Below are 5849 nucleotides of genomic sequence, written 5' to 3' on the forward strand. Positions count from 1 at the left end.
GAGGGACAGCCGCATTCCAGAAATAGCTTTTGTTTTCTCAGCACTGGGAATAAAAAGGGTACCCTTGGAGCAAGATGTTTATTCCAAACATCAGAGATTTTTTTTCCAGAGCTTGAAGCAACTCTCACTGGAGTCCAAGAAAACTTTACAAGGGTACTTCTGTCCTGGTTGTGGTTGGGATAGAGTTAACTCTTTTCACAGTAGCTAGCATGAGGTTATGTTTTGGATTTGTGCTGAGAAGAATGTTGACAACACACTGATCTTTAGTTGTTGCCAAGCAATGTTTACATTAAGCCAAGGACTTTTCCAGTTTCTCATACTCCATCTCTGTTCCTAGCTCCTTCTCTACAGGAAGCTGGGAGGGGACACAGCCAGGACAGCCAATCTGAACTGACCAAGGGGACATTTCATGCTGTAAGACATCATGCTCAGTATATGCTGGGGGGAGTTGACCAAGTGGTCTGGCTCTTGGGGGTCTCAGATCTCTTGGGCTCTGGCTTGCTGTGTCTCTGTCTCTGCCTCTCATCTCTCAGGGACTGACTGGATAGTGGTTGGCAGTTGTGAGTGGTTGTATCATCTGGTTTTTTCTATTGGTGTTCTGCTTTTCATTACATAGTAGTAGTAGTATTTTCCTTACACAATACTATTAACATTATTAGTATAATTATTTTATTTCCTTTATCTTCAGTTATTAAACTGTTCTTATTTCAATCCATGAGTTTTCTTACCTTTTCCTCCAATTGTCCCCATCCCACTGGGGTAGGGGCGAGGTGAGCAAGTGGCTGTGTGGTGTTTAGTTGCTGATTGGGGTTAAACCGCTTCAAAGGAAGACAGCAACTTTAAGGTAAAGGTTGCTACTGGGCTTCTCACAAGCACCAGCAGTCAAGGAAAGCCTGGAAGAGTCAATCCAAACTTCAAGGTTCATTTTAAGGCCAGAAGGAACTCCATGCCATATAATACTGTTCTAAAGTTTTCAACTTTCAAAACATACCTAGATGCATCTTCCCAGTGTTAGAATGATTAAAAAAAAATCTTTCAAATATGGCTACAAAAGCAATAGTAAAATATGTTTTCCCTTCTCCACGTATCAGATCAAATGTACTGCTGAAACATGCCAGCTTTCTTATCATTGATAGTATGAAGCTCATTAGCTTTTGGTAGATTCATTACTAGGGTCTATTCATTACGGAGCCCATCACATTGTCGAGCCTTTGTTTGTATGATCAGGTGGTCTCTCATCAACAGTATCGCAAAATTTGACTTGAAAGCTGGGCTCCAGTGGGCTGTTATTGTTGGCTTGCTAGAAATCCAATATGACGTAACAAGTTCTTTTGCTGTAGATAAATAGCCCTGTAAATAATGTCACTAAAACTTGCTATTGCTTCAGGATAGATGTTTCCAGCTATGAAAAACAAACAGCTCAGCTTTAGTTTGTTGCTTTATTGCAAGAGATGCTGCCCATTGCTGAGCTTTAGCCTTTACATAGCAGTGGGAGGTCACTGTCCTGTGACTCCCTTTATATGACTTCTGTTCAGAAAATATTTTTCTGAAAAGATTGCTAAGATTATCCATGATTCCTGCCAATAAGGCCTAATTTGTTGTACACAAACATTTCCACTTTGTAGCAATTTCCCTGATCTCTGGGTAAAAGCAAAGAACACAGTGGAAGCTTTTATTTTTCATGAAAAGCAGAAGCATTGTAGCTGTCAAGTTTAGCTTTTCATAATCTGCATCTCATAGGTAAAACTAGGACAACTCTACGACATTGTCAAGCAGTCTGGATCAGAAAAAACAGGCATGCAGACAGGAACCATCTGATAGGAAAAACAATATAAAAGGGTTTTCTTTGGTGCTTGAAATCTGCAATAAGCATTGAGGATCTATCCATAGACTGGTATTGCCAAAGTGGTCAGACAATATTTAAGTTTGTTGCAGCTAAACAGATAAAGTTTGACTGAGGGTAGCCAATATGGGTAGTGCAATGCATACTGCTCCCCAAGCAAACAGCAGCCAACGTGATGGGATTGACTAGGGCAAAAGCCAGTCATGATAACTGCAAAAGCCAACTGTATTAGATAAACATCTCAGCAAGATAGGGCTTACTGAGGCAGAGACAGCAAGAAGTACACATTATACCCCCAAACTGTGCAATTGCATTAAGTTTCCGTACTCCACCCTGCTGAATTCTTCAACCCTTACAGTTGTCACCATCCCAAAACAAATTTTCTTTATCCTAATTTAATCACTAACAACTGGACAAGGTGGGCTGCGTGTTGGAGCCCAAGCAGCCAGCTTCACTAGGACTGCTCCTAGATGAGTGCTGAATCGTGACTGACAGCAGGATGACTTCTATATCTTGCCACATGAAGAAGATGAAGGTTCTATTCCAGAAGAAAAGTAGAATTTTGTCAAAAGCCCAGTGAAGCATTGTGCCCACATATAATGTATTGGTGCTGGTTTCGAGCTGAAGTCTCTTATGAAGAAATACTGCGGGAAAACTCTAGATCTTTTTGATAATCAAGTGTTTCTTAGGGTAGAAGCTAAATCATAGCACCTGGCTATAAACGCAGCTTAGATCCAGACAACAGACTGTGAAAAACAAATCAAGAGATGGTTTCTCATTAGTGTAACTCCCACTGAACAAGCAAATACAGCCCTAATGACTTCATTAACCATCGTTTCATAATGAGCCTGGACAAACCTTTCATCAAGACTTGGCCAAGACTCTGTATGGGAAGACTTAAGGACAAGATATTTCATGTCCTTCAGCCTCCACCAGCAGAAAGTTCCTTTATTCTCAAGCCTGTTGGTAGCAGTGGCAGTCTGCACTGCGTGTACCTAGCAAATAGACTAACATTTATGTCTCATTTACCAATTATTATTCCTTCTAGTCTTCCTCACATTTCACAGTAGCATTCCCATCAGATGCCCTCAGAAGTACTTCCCAGTACTGCAGGAGACAGTTTTGCCTTGGTTCCTGTGGTCTGTGTGGCAAGACAGGCGTTTGTGTGTGCTTTACTACTGATCCTAGCTGCACTGTCACAATACAGCTGGCTCTCTCTTACCAGCTGGCAGAGGGTCATCACAGCTTTCCAGCATGGAGAAAGCTTCGGATGGACTAACATCATGTGTCTAACTGGGCCAGATTCCACTGCATCCCTGAAGGAGGCAGATTTGCTCGTAGGCTGTGGGAAGTGAACTATGTGCAGGAGCATAAGTGCTAAAAATGGAACAACTGTCAGTCTTGCACCCTCCAGGCACTTCATCTGAGGATGTAGGTATGGTCCTACTTGGAGCATTGGTGAAAAGGCAAGATGAAAACCTCCTGCCTGGCCTTGGTCAGAGCTCAGCCGCCACTTGTTACCCATGAGGAACTAGTTCAAAACAGGAGCTGTGCCAGGAGAGGCTCCTGGGATGGGCAGAGATCAAACAAAAACTGCAACCAGGGGACAGCTCCGGGCTGTGGGTTCAGTGCTGTCAGGGCACAGCATGAAATACTCTGGTGCTCGTTAGTGTCAGAGGCACAGGGGTGGTAGTGGCAGCTCCTGGTGCTTTAGCTGACCTGCTTGTACAGTCAGCAGTAACTCCTTTCCAGGACAGCTCTCAACATTGCAAGGATCTACCGCTGAGGTGAAAATATAGAAGTATCTCAGGAAACACTGACTTTGGGAAATGCAGTTGCAGCAGAGTTTCACTCAGGAAAGCAAGGAGCCAGCCTTTCCAGCACCACTGAGCCTTTTGCATTCACACCACTCTATCACTTTCCATTACCAGAAGCATTTATTTCTCATTGAAGTGGTTCCAGCATCAGCACGTATTTAAACCATATTAATTTTCAAATCAGGGTCTGAAAATAGCCTGTACCAAATTGTTTCCCCTATTTCCTTCTGCCAACCAGTGTCTCTCATGGCTCAGCCATGTGTTCCCAGGCTACGAGCCCAGCTGCTCTTCTAAACCACGCTCCAAGCACATGTCCTTGCATGGGATGTTCATTATTATTTTCAGAATTATTTTATTAGTGTATGTCCCCACTGCATGTTCCCAAAGGGTTGCTTTCAGCATCAGCAGGATTTGTACAAAGTTGCTTGATTGGCCTCAAGCTTCTTTGTGAGTTTACCCAATGCCAAGCTCAGGCGCTGAACCCATGCCAGGTAATTCATCATTTCTCCTTATATGCTATAGACAGAATCATGCTCTTAGCTTGTCAGATAAAGGCCTGAGAATTGCTTTTCAGCCCACCTAATAAGGGTTTGTGTTTTTCAATGCTTGGGAGGATGGATGGTCTTAGATTGGCCTCAAGCTTCTTTGTGAGTTTACCCAATGCCAAGCTCAGGCGCTGAACCCATGCCAGGTAATTCATCATTTCTCCTTATATGCTATAGACAGAATCATGCTCTTAGCTTGTCAGATAAAGGCCTGAGAATTGCTTTTCAGCCCACCTAATAAGGGTTTGTGTTTTTCAATGCTTGGGAGGATGGATGGTCTTAATTTCCGATTTCTTTCAAAGAGAGCAATTTTCTTCCACAAAAAAGACCAGGAATAATAGATACAATGTGGCTTATTCTGAGTCACCCTTTAACCATTTGTACTGATGTTTTCTCTTTGTACATCTTCCGACTCAGACCCTGAAACTCATGGTCCTCTTTAGCTGCTGCTGTACCTCTTCCCCCACTGTCTGACACTTCTGTGCTGAAGGGTTTCATGCACAACCAGCGTCCTCTCCCAGACTTTCTGCAGGCTGACAGTCTTCATAAATAGTGACCCCAAATTTAAGGTACTCTAGACTGGACTTTTCTACCCCAGACCTGCAGCCTATTTGATGGCAGGGGGGTTGGAACTAGATGATCTTTAAGGTCCCTTCCAACCCAAACCATTCTGTGATGCTATGATTCTATGAGAGTAAAATCCAGGTTTGGGCTGGCCTGGTGTGTTGCTAGTTTTGTGACTCTGATGCTTATGTTAGTGCCATTTGGAAAGAGAACGGAAAATCCTTGGAGCAGCACAATGTAGCAGTGCAGGTTTTGTTTCACTCTGGAATTAATAGAGAAAATTATTATATGAAATGTTTGCAAAGGGAAAAGCACACAAAACTCAGAGGCTCCATAGCTCAGGGGTTAGAGCACTGGTCTAGTAAACCAGGGGTCGTGAGTTCAAATCTCACTGGAGCCTGGGGGCTTTGTACCATCTATGGCTTTACCTTTCTGTTGCTTTCCAAAATGTTGCTGGCATCATTTTTTGGAACATCTACCCCAACATTAACAAACTACAAGCATGATATAGCACCTATACTGATTAACAGGCTATGAGAAGCAGAGAAAAACAGCAATGGTCATAGTTAAACCCTTAAAAGAATACCTCAAAATATTTTTTAAATATAGCAATCAGAGATAGGAAATACCTAATAATAGGATTTAAAGCCTTGTGAACCCTGAACACATCATCAAGCTCATCAAGGAACAACTCTGAAATGGCTGCTGGATATTTACAGACAGACCTGGTTCATCTCTTCATACTTTAGCAGGACAATCAAATTATGTCTCCAGAGCTCAGTAATTACAGAGCTAGCTGAAAATATTATAAACACAGTTTGTGGAGGAATAGTAACTTTGGTCTTCTTCAGAGTTCTGCTAGGGGGGCTGGAAAGTTATCATTTATAAGAAAAAACCAAAGCCAGACATTCATCTATTTTGCATCTTGAATTCCATGGATTACAGACCAGATTTATGAGATTTCATACTCTGCCTTTGCACATTTTCTATTTTTTTGCTCATTTTCAAATAGACTTCCTAGTTTGTTCCACCAAAATGATCCAAACCAGTGATGTAAAAGGACATTGCTGAATTTGCAAA

At 42.3% G+C, this 5849-nt stretch overlaps 1 non-coding gene across 1 annotated transcript; it reads left to right on the forward strand.

Moving 5' to 3' along the window:
- The first annotated feature begins 5096 nt into the window (after positions 1-5096).
- On the forward strand, positions 5097-5169 carry TRNAT-AGU. The gene has a single exon. It is a non-coding gene; the product is annotated as a tRNA-Thr (tRNA).
- Positions 5170-5849: the final 680 nt, after the last annotated feature.

Source organism: Eurypyga helias, unplaced genomic scaffold (assembly GCF_000690775.1).
Source record: "Eurypyga helias isolate BGI_N326 unplaced genomic scaffold, ASM69077v1 scaffold6238, whole genome shotgun sequence".
NCBI classification, from domain to species: domain Eukaryota; kingdom Metazoa; phylum Chordata; class Aves; order Eurypygiformes; family Eurypygidae; genus Eurypyga; species Eurypyga helias.